Source organism: Phodopus roborovskii, unplaced genomic scaffold (genome assembly GCF_943737965.1).
Source record: "Phodopus roborovskii unplaced genomic scaffold, PHOROB, whole genome shotgun sequence".
NCBI classification, from domain to species: Eukaryota; Metazoa; Chordata; class Mammalia; order Rodentia; family Cricetidae; genus Phodopus; species Phodopus roborovskii.
Genome location: NW_026126517.1, coordinates 47,775,939 through 47,790,850, shown reverse-complemented (window position 1 = coordinate 47,790,850; position 14,912 = coordinate 47,775,939).

Sequence of the window (14,912 nt, the reverse complement as noted above, 5' to 3'; positions counted from 1 at the left end):
CAGGCTAGGTGCCCTGCCTCTTGGCTTCCATCCAAGCCTCCAGGCCATCTTGCCTTATCCTCATTAAAGCCTGAAAGGAGAGGGTGTGCTTTCAGACTCTGAGCAGCAAGTTATTGATCAACACTGATAGCAGGAGTAGCTTGATCCTCCCCGAACTGCAGAGATTAATTAGCTTGATTCCCAAGCATAATTCTTAATTAGGCACAGGAAGAAAGGAAAAAACACAAAGGGACTATTCTTTCCCAGAGGATTGCTGACCTTCTGTCCTGGGTGAAGAGGGAGGAGTAGGAAATGGGAGGCAGAACCAGGTAAACATATACTGGCACCTGAACACTTCCTGCCAGGTCCAAACCTGTGTAGTTCATGTAGACATGGGTTCTTCTTGTTTGCTTCACTCCTGACCTCCTGATGCACAGAGAAGGCCAAATCAAGGCTCAAGCTTTGAAGTGCCTACTCTAGGCTGTACATGTCTGTGGGGGATACAGTTGCACTGGCTTCAAGAAGAAAAGTTGGGTGGGAAGAAATCAGCCTCCTGAAACTTGCCTAGAAACACTGAAAGTAACCATTTCCTGCACCCAGGAAGTAGGGATTACTTTGTATTCCTGACCTTTTCTGGAACTTTGGGCTCATGGCCCCCTGGTAATGGATGAGGACAACTGAGGTAGAAAGGATCTGTGATGTAACAAATGTGAGAAATACCCATCAGCCTGGCCAACTCTGAACTTCAGTTTTCTCTTCACACAAGCTTCATGATGGGTGTTAGAACTATTGAGGAAGGTACATGGCATACGGTAGGTTGTTGGAGCATGGTAGGAACTTCCAATTCCCACTAAAGAAAACAAACCAAGTGGGGGGGGGGATATATCAGGAAATGAAGTACAGGCAATTAATTCACCAGCACACATATAACAAAACGTGTGTTAGGTATATGTTGACCCAGTATTTCTGAAATCAAGTCACATGATGAACATAGATGAACTAACTGTAAGGGCTGCAGGCAGTGTGACCTGAGGAAGACAGAGGACTTGGCTGCCAGACCTAGAAGAACTGCCAACCTGAGTCCTGGGTGACATTCTGTTAAGGAAGCAGTTGGAAAGCATTGGCTTATGGATGTGGGGTAATGTTAAGGGCCACCACAAGTCCTTGACATGGATGGGAAGTCAGACCACAAGGCCCTGCCCATAACCATCACTCACACCTCCACTAAAGCAAAGCACCCATCCAGCTCTTTTAAGCCCCTGCAGGACACCCTGATCCAAACAACCAGTTATACTGGGGCAGTGTGGACCCTGACAAGCTGGATGCTTGGTGCTTTCAGAAACCATTAGATGGGACTCTACAAGAAGTCTTGCTTGTCCTGGACAGGTATGTATAGAAAAGACTGAGGACCTCAAGGTAGGATATTTGAAACTCACATATGGTGTGGTGTTGGGGAGCCTATAGGAACTGGACTGGCTGTTGTCTCTTTGTTAAGCTGGGTGGGAGTCATTTCACACTACTTAAGAAAGTGCATGAGATTTCTTTTACAGTAAGTGGTAGAGGGAAGTGCTTAAACAGGAAAGGGCTCTGAATTCATTCCTGACTTTGTCCTGGTGTGGGTGAGACATTCGTTTCTGCTCACCTAGATGAATATGCCTGTGAGGAGACAGATACCCACATTAGGGAGAAGCTCAAACTGCAGAGGAACCAACCTATACAATGGAGACAGCAGGGCAGGAGACAGGAACATAACACAAATGGCATAGGGACATCAGTCCAGAAAAGGCCAGGAGAGGGGCCTCAGCACAGGGTATCAGTAGCCATAGATGGGGTACAGAAGCTGATCTCTCCCCCTCAATGGGTACCTACTCCAGGAATAGCAAAGTCTGAAGGAAGAAGAGAGCTAGTGTGAGCCTAAAGATAGCAGACAACCAAGCCAGCCAGTGCTGTACATACTGTCACTCAGGACAAAGAAATGACAGGCACCCTGAGTCCTAGAGTTCCCTCTGGGCTCTCCAAGGCTGAGGTTGGGGATGAGGTCAGCATCCACCTAAACCTCCAGCCTTCTGCAGAGGAAAGGCTGCATCCAGAGAACCACAGGCTTGTGGGAAGATCACGAGATGACTTGTCCGGATCTGCTCAGGGAGGCAGAGAGGCTGCCAACCCACAGCATGTGGGAGAGTGCTTTCTTGCAAGGACCTGGATGATGTTAGGAGCTTGGGGCCTGGGAAGGCCAACTGTTTAATATTTGGAAAAGAGGCTGTCTAAACAAAGCAATTAGGAGGCTCCTTTGTAGTGCTATGAAAGAGATGGATTGGCTCTTCCAACATCAAAGGAAGGCTGATATAATGGGGACTAGCCAGGCCAAGGCCTCTGGTGGGGGAGGGGAATCCCTTGCACCCTCCCACCCCTGCAGGGCAGGCTTTGAAGCCCCCAATAAAACTTGTTCCCAATCACTTAACACACTTCCTAAAATTTGTACTGAGGAAGGTTATCACTCCCTAAAGCCACTTTTCAAAAAAGAAGATTTGCCACCAAAACACAGACACACTTCACTGTTTGCAGTGGAGATAGAGTGTGGATTGTCCCTTCTTTGGGTGGACCAGGAGGGTCACACCCACCCACCCCATTAGTATGCTGAGTTAGCAAAACTGGGGGAATTCTGCATTATTGGCTGAGTGACTGGGCAAGTCAGTGAGTGGCTGTGAGTACAGCCAGCCTTGCTTGTAAAATGAAAATAGAATGTGGGAGAACAGCAGCAAAATGGTTCTTTGGGTTAATACCCTTGCCACCAAGCCCGATGGTATGCGTTCAACTCTCAGGATCCCATAGTGGAAGAGAGCGATGACTTCCACAAGTTGTCCTCTAATTTTCACCATATGTGCACACACACATACACACACACACACACACAGAGTAATAAAAAAATTTTTAATGGGAATGTCAGTCCCTCATCACATGGGTGAGCAGTGTAAGTCAAGTCATGGGTGATGGGTAGCCACAGAAAACAAACTAGAAGGAATATGTGAATGGGTTCTGGTGGGCCCAAGAACAAAGGCTATCCAGGGAGCCTGTCCCAGAACCCAGACTGGCCTGCATCTGCTACATTCTATGACCCTCTAATGCAGTCAGCTACAGAGCCTGCAGCCGAGGTTTGAACACAAGTGGATATTACAGATTCACTTAAATTCTGCGTGTTTTACTTCTCAAACCTACACTTTGAAGTGGTTATAGGTCAAGTGAGACGGTCTTGCCATTTCCTGGTGAAGGGTTCTAGGAAAAGGAGAATATGTGGAAGCCAGACATGGTAGCACAGGCTGCACATGGCAGACTGAGGATGCCTAGGAAGAAGGGTCTTCAGCTAGGGCTAGCCTGGACTAGCTTTCCATAGGGAGGTTTATTTAAAAAACAAACAGCACATGATAGATAAAATAAAAATATTAGGACATAGATATTACTATGAGAGCAAGTATTGATATACCTCACTGTCACCAGCAGCCTGAGCCAGCAGCCTCCTCTTCCCTTGTCCTCTTACATCCTGCCAGAAAAACAAAATCAACAGGCTGTGATGCATAGAGCTCTATGTCAAGGAGCTGGCCCTTACAGACTTGGAAGTTGTTGCAAATCCAAAGTCTTTACGGGCTATACTGGCTATCTAGAGCAGGAATATAAGATGATGCCACATTCAGTCCTAAGGCCATCACACATACCCAGACTTCATCTCACTTGCAGGAGGAGGGTCAGGTTTTGTTCTATCCAGGCCTTCAGCAGATCAGATGAGGCCTACCTACATTATGGGAAAGCAATCCACTTTACTCCAATGCCATCACTATTTCATAATATGCCCCAGAAACATCCAGAGCATCATTTGATCTTGTAGTCTGGCTAAGTTGACTTTAACATCTCTCTTCCTGCCAATACTCAACACAGCAACCAGAAAAAATACTATTAAAATGACTGCCGGGCTGATGATGTTCAGTCGGCAGAGACCTTGGCTAGCAAACCAGAAGGCCTGGCTTCCATCCCCAACACCACATAAAACCAGGTGTGCTGGTACACACCTCTGTCCCATCACTCAGGAAGTAGAGGTGGGAGCATCTGAAATTCAAAGTCAGCCTCAGTTACAAGGGAATTCAAGGTCAGCCTGTGCTCCTGGGCTCCTAAGCCCATGTCTTGTGATTAGACATGGGCTGTGGGTATGAAAGCAAGGTCGCCTGTCACTAAAGATGTGGGGGGGGGGGTTGCCAGGTACAACCTGTTCCACAAGAGGAAGGCTGACCACGTGGGTAGGGTCTGGCTCCATCTTGCCCCATTGCCGAGTACCTTTACTCTGTCCCCAGTGGGCAAAGGAACTAAACAACAGTTGTTGCAGGCAAGAGCACTCACACTTGTAATTGGAAAGTCTGTAAGGAGTTTCTCATCTGTGAAATGGGAATGATAGGAATGGTGGAAGTCACCCCCTGAAGGCTGTCAGGATAGAGGCCACCAGAAAACCTCTCAAACTCTTGGCATGAGCCATTCATTAAACCCTGTAGCACACAGCTATTAATAATTATGCTTTCATGCCCAATGACAATCAACGTGGGCCAGCATGGCGCTTACAGGCTCAGGTTTCTCCCTACAGCCTCTCAGGGAGAAGGACCGTTTGCAGACCCAAGACCAGAGCCCACCAAAAATTAGAACTGAATGGCCCAAGGAGCAGCAAAAGATTCCGGTTTTTGGTGTTTGTGGGATCCTGGTCATGCACCTTGACTTCTCTGGGCTTCAGTTCCCACCCATGTCAATTGTAAAGAGGTAGAGAAATGCAGAGTCTGGCCTTAGGAGGAAAGCCACTGACCCAGCTTCTCCCTCTGCTGTTCCCCTTCCAGCCGACTTGGCAGCTCTTTTCTCAAAGCTGAGCTGCCCAGCACTTATCAAAGGCCAGCACTGTTAGAGACTTTTCCGTGTGTGTTTGTGTGTGTGTGTGTGTGTGTGTGTGTGTGTGTGTGTGTGTGTGTATTTAGTAGGCAATATTTGTCCCGCTGGTCTTTGCCCTGGGCTTCCTACGCTTTGATTCTTTTGTTTTCTCTTTTGTTTCTCATCTGCCCTGATGGTTCTCATCTGGGGAATGTCTTCAGCTGCAGAAAAGGGCCATATTTGTTTTAATTAAAAACAAGACCACCGAGTGGGCTGCTAGATGGGGCTGGAAGGCAGAAGTAAGATCTCTGGCATCCTTCCCTTCTGACTTTTGGTTTTAGATCAAGACCCTAGAGTGGCTCTGCGGGTCTCTAGCTACAGGAGGGGAGGAGCCTTGGAGTCCTGGGGTAGAGGTGGGGCATTGAGCAGCAGTTCCTGTCCACCCCAGGCTAGGTCTGCTTTCCACAGCTGGGTGAGCAGGGACTGAATCATTGCTTCAGATCTGTTTTCCTGTGCGATTTCTTCCTAGGCAACCTTCTTCTAGACCTAAGTCTCGTGTTGGATGCTGTCTGGTGTCTTCAGCAGATCCCAGATGCCCAGCCTGATGCTGATCCCTACTGTCTTTCTCTCATGGTCAGCACGCAGCTCCGGGGCGCCCCCTGCTGTCGGAAACTGTAGACCTTGACCTTAGCTGTCTCATTCATAGGCAAACTTGGCGATAAAACATCAACCAGAAAGACCTTTTTCTAAGGAAATATGGGTGGAGTGCCTGGCTAGCATGTAGGAAGTCCTGAGTTCCACTTCCAGCGCTGCAAGAACTAGACGTGTCGGCGGATGCCTCTAATCCTAGCATCCAGGAGGTAGAGGCAGAAGGATCAGTCGTTCAAGGTCATCTTCAGCTACAGAACCAGTTCAAGATCAAGTTTGACTACTTAAGACCCCATCTTCCAGGTGAACCCAGGCTGGCTGTGGGAAAGGAAGTGGAGCCCCACTCTGGCCAAGTTACCAATCCCAGGAATGCAGGACATAATGCCAGCCTCTTGCCCTAGGCAAGTGCTCCTTGCTGATTGCCAGGGCACCTGACCACATCTCTCCCCCAGGCCCAGACTCTGGGACCACCTTGCCCTCATCAACAGGAGTCAAGTGCCTCACAGAAAGACCAGAGAGACATGTGCAGAAAGCCAGGTAGCAGGTTCCAACCAGCCCTAGATCTAGGCCACACCAGGTTCACACTTCCTTAGAAACCGAATCTGACTGTCCAGCTTGCTGAGTCTAGGCTGGTCTATCTGCCTCATGGGATATAGTTCAAGCCAGCAACTTGACACAGCAAACTTGCCTTGCAGTCTCATGGCACAGTGCCCAGGTCCACAGCATAATTCAACCATTGAACTACCTTTCTTTCTTTAAAACCAGAAGGATGAAAAACAATTTGGAGGCGGGAATGTGATTTGATATATAATATTAACGTACCTTTATGCTAACACTCATAAACCAGAACTCTAACTACTGTAAGGAGAAGAGACTGAGGACCCAAGGAGATTCTAACATAGCTCTGATGAAGCCATTTTCTGAGCAGTCACTGAGCTACCTCTGCTCCTTGCATATGGTCCACACTGCTTGGGAAGGATCCCTGAGACATGACAGTGGTCAGGATTCTGTATTTTTCTTTAAGTAAAAAAAAAAAAAAAATGTATGGAAACCAGGCAGGGTGCACACCTTTATCCCTGCCCTCGGAAGACAGAGGCAGGTGGGTCTCTGTGAGTTCTAGGCCAGCCTGATCTACAAATCTAGGTCTAGGACAGATAAGGCTGTTACACAGAGAAACCTTGTCACAAAAAAAAAAAAAAAAATGACAGCAAAAAAGTATGGAGTCTACAATTGCCAGAGAACAAACAGAACCAACTTATGTTTCACATCTTAGGAAACAGGCATGCTTAGGGCTGTCCCTGAAAGTTACATATTTGATTCTGTGTAGCGGAACAGTGTCACTGTGGGGTGGAGACTGGGCACTAGCCCTCTTGGCCACAGCCACCATACCTCTGCCTTTGAGAGGTTGGTTAGTCAAGGTAGAATCCCTGCACTGGGGTGGTGTGAGAGAACCCTGTCTCTACATACAGTCCCATGCTGAAGCGGCAGGGTTCAAGACTTCGTACCACACACAACACCTCCTTGCACTCAAAAGTGGTCAGACTACAGGGAACAACTATATGAGCAGTGACATTGTGTGACACAGAGCTGAGAGCGCTGCCAGGTAGGGCAATTGGAATAGGAGAGAATGGGGCAGGAAGGATGGGCTAGCCCTGCGGGGGATGTCTCTCCATGCTTGTGAAACAGGAGTTTTCTGGGAAGGACATAGTGCCAGAAACTAGCAGGCCTACCTCCCGGGCCTGGCTCCCACCTCTGTCTGGCTATGTCCTGTCTTTCTGTTATTGTTATTTCTGAAATACTGGAGATTACAGTTTTGTTTTGTTTTTCTTTATTTCACTTATTTCACATGCATGTGTGTGCATGTCTGTGTTTCTGCTGAGCCAGTGTGGAGGTCAGAGGGCAACTTGCTAGAGCCACTTCTCTCCTTCCACCATGTGGCTTCCAGGGAGAAAACAGCAGAAGCTGAACCTGGTGATGCTGGATTTCAGAAGTGAGTATCCCAGAGCTCTGCTATAGCAGAGAGAAACGCTAGGAAGGCCAAGACCATCTGCCACAGCAGGCAGAAAGGGTAAAGGTGATGCCAGTAAAGGCAGGCAATAAGCTACCAATGGACACTAGGAAGCTAAGGACAGAGACAGGGAGGGAAAGCATGGAAGAACATGGCTATGAGCCTGCTCAGGGTCAGAGGAGCACAGACAATATGCTGAGCAGAGCATCCCAGTGTGGCAGGCCAGAGGTTAGCATAGCATGCCTTCCTAGATCAGTTTTTACCTTACATATTGAGGCAAGCTCTCTAGATGAACTCGGAGCTTGTGGATTAGTCTAGCTAGTCAGCTTGTCCTGGGGAACCCTTGTCCCCATCTCCAGGGCACTGGCATTACAGGTGAGTTACCATGCCAACCCAGCTTTTCTGTGGGTACCAGGGGGTCTCAACGCCAGTCCTCGTGCTGGTATGGTAACTGCATTATACTCAGCTATTTCCCCAGACCTCTAAAAATGTTGTATGTATTGAGATAGGCATTTGCTATATAGCCCGGGCTGGTCAATATATGACATTTTGATTTATTAGAGAGGCTTTTTATCAACTATCTCATTTAAATGGAGGGACCCTTACTAGTCACTTTTCTGGTGCTGTGTTAAAACACCGTGATCAAAAGCAACTTATGAGAGAAAGAGTTTATTTTGGCTTGTGGTCCCCTTGGGAGACTTTATAAGCGGCAGGGAGGCATGGTAGCAGGCAGCCTGAGCAGGAAACCTAGAGGTCACATCTTTAACTGTAAACATGAAGCAGGGAGCCAGCTGGAAGTGGAGTAGGCTATGAACGATCAAAGCCCATCCCATCCTGTAGCAAGGCCACACCTCCTAACCCACCCTACACATCAGCAGCAACTGAAGGCCAAGCCTTCAGATAGCTGTGGGACAGCCTTACTCAAATTGCCACTGAGCCCCACTGAAGTAATGTAACACCTGCCTCACAACTTCCATTCACTTCCTTCCTGCAGGACAACTTTCAGGCAGAAGAAAATCCTCGGGAATTCTTACTTGAGGACACAGAAATCCTCTCTGCTCACTCAGCAATTACTATATAAACCCAGAAGCTGTTTAGAGGCCAGGAAAACCAGATCCTGCTCTTCAGGAGGGAAATCTGGTTTATGTCAGTGTCGTTCATTCAACCTACCCTGCCCCTGCCCTCTTTCATCCAACAAAGTACCTATCCTGCATCTACATAATGTCAGAGATTTCATCTTCAGAAAAGCCATGGGCTGGAGAGGGCTCAGCAGGTAAGAGCACCGGCTGCTCTTGCAGAGGACCCAGGTTTAGTTCCCAGCACCCACAACTGTCTTTAACTCTAGTTCCAAGAGCTCTTCAACCTTCTTTTGGCTTCCTCAGGCACCAGGCTTATATATGGTGTACAGATGTATATGCAGGCAAAACATACACATAAATGAAAGGTTTTTTTTTTTTTTTTTTAATTTAAAGAGATGCTTCCTCCCTCATCTACTTGGGTACCCAGCAACTTTTTACTACTGACCCAAAGCTGGGGACATGGTGGGACCTGATACCTGCCCCAGGATGTGGACTAAAGACCAGAAGACAATTCTGTCCACAGTGCTGGGTTGACATGGATCTGCTCAGAGCCCAGTAGCTGGCCACAGGGCTGGCAGTAGAGATGAAGGCCAACATTTACAATAGGATGTCCAGTGTCTGACCCCATCCCCAGAAGTGTGTGTCTGCCCATTACAGGGAAGCAGAGCAGGTCCGTGTGCCTGGACCGATGTGTCTCTGAGCAGATGAGTAAAGGATGCCAATGGGGTCACATTAAAATTTATTTTATTTTGTTTTGTTTTTTCAAGACAATTTCTCTGCGTAACAGTCCTGGCGGCTGTCCTGGAACTCACTCTGTAGACCAGGCCGGCCTCGAACTCACAGAAATAGATCTGCCTGCCTCTGCCTTCTGAGTGTTGTGTTTAAAGGCATGCGCCACCACTGCCCAGCATATTACAATTTATTGAAAGGCGAATCAGTGCACTACACTCACAAGACAGAACGAAGCTGCTACGGTGCTGTTCCTGCCTCCTTGTTCCCAAGCAGGATCTCCGCCAAGCAGAGAGTGCTTGCTGCCAGTTCGTCCACCTTCCAAGAGTGCAAGACTCTCTTCAGTTCTTATCTGGTCACATACCCAGAGAAGACCACGCCCATAAAGCTAATTCACCCCAGCACCATTGGCCTATCATACCCAGTTCCCACAACAGATGGACAAAAGGCTGGCAGAGCCATCTATGCAAGATAAAGACCTGATGAAGAGCCTACAGCAGCATTCTGGACCCACGTTGAGCCCCCCCAGAAATATACACCTGAGATGCACCTTACTTATCAATTAAAGGGCTCCCAAATGTATGTTAGGGGAAGACTGTCATGTGTGCTCTCTGGAGCATCTCCAGAACCTCTGTGTGTGGCAGAATTTTGCTGGATAAAGATGGGGTGTTCATCATTGCATATGTGTGAATATGTATGTGTTAGTTTGAATGTAATTGGCCCCTGTAAGCTCATAGAAAGTGGCACTGTTAGGAGGTATGGCTTTGTTGGAATAGGTATGACCTTGTTGTAGGAAGTGTGTCACTGTGGGGGCAGGCTTTGAGGTTTCCTTTGCTCAAGATACCGCCCAGTGTCTGAGACCATTTCCTGTTGCCTTTTGATGAATGTAGCCAGAACCATGTCTGCCTGCATGTGTCCATGGTCCCCACCATGGTGATAATGGACTGAGTCTCTGAACTATAAGCTGCCACCTCAACTAAATGTTTTTCTTTGTAAGAGTTGCCATGGTCATGGTGTCTCTTCACAGCAGTAGAAACCCTAACTAGAAAACTGTATTAAGCCAGGTGGTGGTGGCACACGCCTTTAATCCCAGCACTTGGGAGGCAGAGGCAGGTGGATTTCTGTGAGTTCGAGGCCAGCCTAGTCCACTGAGCAAGTTCTAGGACAACCTCCAACGCCACAGAGAAATTGTGTTTTGGAAAACAAATGACAAAAAAACCAAACAAACCTAAAAAGAAAATGCACGTTACTTTTCTTCATTGGGGCCTCTTTATTGTTGTTGTTTTGTTTTGTTTTCTAGACAGGGTTTCTCTGTGCAACAGCCCTGGCTGTCCTGAAACTCACTCTGTAGACCAGGCTGGCCTAGAACTCATAGAGATCCACCTGCCTCTGCCTCCCAAGTGCTGGGATTGAAGGTGTGCGTCACCACTCCCTGCTTATCCCAGACTATTGAAATGTACTAAAACTAGGTTGGACCAATGGCAGCATTGGGTTCTGATGTCTTATTTGTGAAGATAAAAAGGCAAGAACACAATGGCCCTGACTTCATCACACCCAGGTTCAGCACCCAGGCTTCGCTCTCCCCTAGCAACCCCACAACCACCCCCCCACCCCAACACTCCAACGCCCCAACCCCGGCACTGTGGGATTATTAGTTAAGATGGACAGGGAGGCAACCTCCTCTGGATAATTATAGCACTGACAGCTGGGTTCTGCCAGGGACCACTGCCCCAGCAGGTGACTCAGTCAGGCCTGATGGCACTCACTGAGGGTGTGAGGCAAGGAGAGGGGAACTTGCTTTCCTCCCACAGCTTCAAGGCTGAATTTCCAGGTTGGCCTTGGTTTCAGGAGCCAGAACCTTGCAGCTTCTTGGCAATGAAACCGCTTTCAGATTTCTATTTTTAAAAGCCTTGGGAGTGCGTCACTAGGGGGGGATCAGACAGAAGCCTTGTCCTGGCAGGAACCCCAGAGCAGCTATGAAACCCAAATGCCATGCAGGACCCACTCACCAACTCTGCGCCACAGCTAACAGGGACAGCAGAGGCATAGGAATCCCAGCAGCCTGTCCTGTTGGAGGAAATAGCATGTGCTCCGGACTCTGGCCACCAAGCAATCAGAAGCATGCTACACTATTTGGCAGGTGTTTACACGGGGGCTCTATTGCTAGCCAGCCAGGAGCTGGTCAGAGGCTGAGATTTACCGGAAAGAGGTATGTTAGGCAGAAGTCTTGGCATCCGGGCTAGGGGAGGGATGGGAAGGAAGGGTGTTATTCGACACTATTCACGAGAAGATGAGAGCAAATGTCTACACCAACAACACACTAAAGTAGGGATACCACCCAAGTCCAACATGGTGAAACAAAGAGTGTATTGGGGTTATTGACAGGGACCATGCATGGGTAACTCAACAGTGATTACACTGACAAAACCTCACCCCACGATGGGCAATAACTCACAAAAGCTGGATGGTGTGGATGAAGCAAGTGACACCCTGAGTGAATGTATTGTTGACAGGGGAACGGCCATGTCAGACCCCAGTGCTACAGACCTGTGGGAGTGGCCAAGCCTGCCCTAGGTGAGGCTCAGAGCGTTGGCAAAGCCTTACTCTCGTCCAAGTGCAAATGTTGATGATGCTTGCAGAACATGTCTACCGTAGCTTCTCCCTGCCATGTTTACAGCCTGAAGACTACTCCCCTACAGAGCCTGCTTCTACCAAGATTAGCCAAGCCTGACTTCTTGTTCAGGTGTATACCATAAGCCTCCCGTCCTTGCTCAACTGTGTACCATGTCCCCACCCTTTTTCAGCTGCGTTCCATAACCCCTCTTCCCTGTCCAGCTGGCTAAAACAACAGACAACTTCCAGGGTGCTGAAGCTTCTCCCTCAGAAAGCCCAGTCCCCTTGATCCCAGCTCTTCTGTGTCAGTCTGTCCTTCATTCCCTCCTCATCCCTGGTTGGGTTTCCGGAACCCAAGCTGTACAAGATTGTGACTTCTGTCTTAGGGTTTCTGCTGCTATGAAGAGACACCATGACCAAGAAAACCTTTTTTTTTTTTTTTTTTAATTGTTTCTTTCAAAGAGTTAGGTTGTTGTTGTTTGTTTTTTGTTTTGTTTTTGTTTGTTTGTTTGTTTTTGGCATTAATGTTTTGCCTGCACGTATATTTGTGTGAGAGTTTCAGATCTTGGAGTTACAGACCGTTGTGAGCTGCCATGTGGGTGCTGGGAATTGCACCTGGGTCCTCTGCAAGAACAGTCAGTACTCTTGACCACTGAGCCATATCTCCAGAGCCTCATTTTGTTTTGTTTTGTTTTGAAGACAGGGTTTCTCTGTATAACAGCTCTAGCTGTCCTGGAACTAATTCTGTAGACCAGGTTGGCCTCAAACTCACAGAGATCCACCTGTCTCTGCCTCCTGAGTTCTGGGATTAAAGGTGTACACCACCACTGTCCAGCACCCAGGTAAACTTTTGTGAAGGAAAACATTTAATTGGGGCTACCTATCAGTTTGAGAGGGTTAATTCATTACAGCCATGGCAAGAACCGTGGCATGCAGGCAGACACAGTGCTGGAGAAGGGGCTGAGAGGCTACATCTTGATCCTCAGGCAGCAGAAGGAGGTGCTGTGTGACACACTGGGCACAGCTTGGGAATGTGGGCTGTCTGCATGGCTTGCAGGTGGCTGGACAAGTCAGAGTCTCCTCTCCCCGGCTGTCCTTATTCCTTCTGTAACTTTGGAGGGAGGAGCCTTGTGAATCTGACTTCCTGACACTTGTGGGTCACTCACATCCCATCTAGAATGTCCTGAAGCTTAACAAGCTTCTCTCCAGGGTGGGAGTTTTTAAGATGGAGGACAGTGCTATTCAACAAATGGAAGGAAGGGCGTGCAGGAGGGGAAGAAAAGAAGAGGAGGAGAGGGAGAGCAGAGGAAGAAGAGGGTGGAGGGCAGGGGAGAGGGGGAAGACAAGTATGGATAGAGGGGGCCTTAGGCACAGAGCAGATGAGTCTCGGTGGTCCTCTGTATACTGAAGTCCTAGAGTTGTAGAAGAATGAAGGATCAGGCTGGGATTACAGGCTTGTGCCATGGTACCCACTGATGTGGCGCTGGGAATTGAACCCAGAGCTTTGCACATATAAGGCAAGCACTCTTTGAACAGAACTGCACTCCCAACCCTGATCTTTTTACTGTCTTAGCATTGTTGTCTTTTCTGGAAGGCCTCTGGGCTGGAGTCAGCATTGGCAACCTGTTCGGATAAGCTTCCTTCACTTAGCCACACACATTTCTGTTTCTTCTCTCTCTTCCCACGTGCAGGTCTTTATGTGGACATCAATTTTTACCTCATTGGTGAGCTACCATGGAGCATGGTTTCTGGGTTGTGTGGTGAGAGTATGTTTTGTTTTGTAAGTGTGAAACACTGTCCCTCTGAACAGAGCAGCTGTGACTACCCACATGTGACCTTCAGGTTGGGTCTTCAGGTCCATGCTCCCTCATGGAAAGAAGGGATGGGAGAATCACCAAATCCTCACCTGAGATTCCAGCCACTCCATTCTGTTCTGTCCTGCCAATTGTGTGTGATTCTGTTCCAGCCCATGTGGTCTCTCGAGATGCTGGAAGATTAACTCAAGGATAGTTCATGTTTGCAGCTCTTGGGATTTTGCCATCCATGCTCTGGTGACACTTTTCAGTAACATAACTCTTCTGAGGTCACCCATATTCTTGTATATAATCCCTCACTTACACTCCTGTAAGCCCAATGAACTCATTGACCACCTTGCTAGACAGGTGGGCAGAATTCTTATTTGGATCTCATCTGTCACCAATGTGCCACCAGCCACTTGCATGGGTCCTGGAGATAAAACTCAGGTCCTCTGGCATGCACTGCAAGAACTTTTCCAACTGAGCTGTTTCCTCAGTCCTATGTGTGCATTTGAAATTTTTGAGTGTTGTGTGAGAACCTGCAATGGGTTCACTCACTACTGTCAATTTCTGTGTGTGATGGCTTTCTTTCAAACATTGTTCCCCCTTTTGTCTGTTGAGGTTTGGATCTTGAAGGGCCACATATTGAAGGCTTGGTCTCACTGCCCCACTTTGCTCTCTGTTGCTGTGATAAAGATCAAAAGTGACTCAGGGAGGAAAGAGCTCATTTGGCTCATACATCCCGATCATCGTCCATCATGGAGCAAACTCAAGCAGGAGCTGAAGCAGAAACCATGGGGGAATGCTGCTTGCTGGCTTGCCCAACATTTCTTCCTCAGCTTGCTTTTTTACATGACTCAGAGCACCTGTCTAGAAATAGCACTGTTCACAGTGAACTGGGCCCTCCTCTACCCACCATAAATCAAGAAAATGGCCTGTAGACTTGCCTACAGGCCAATCTGATGGAGGCATGTTCTCAGCTGAGGATCCCTCTTCCAAGGTGGCCTTAGCTTGTGTCTTAGTGTTCCAGTACTGTAAAGAGACACCATGACCATGGCAACTCTTATGAAGGAAAGCACTTAATCAGGGCTGGCTTGCAGTTGCAGAGGTTTAGTCCATTGTCGTCATGGTGGAGAGGATGGCAGTAGAGCATGCAGACATGGT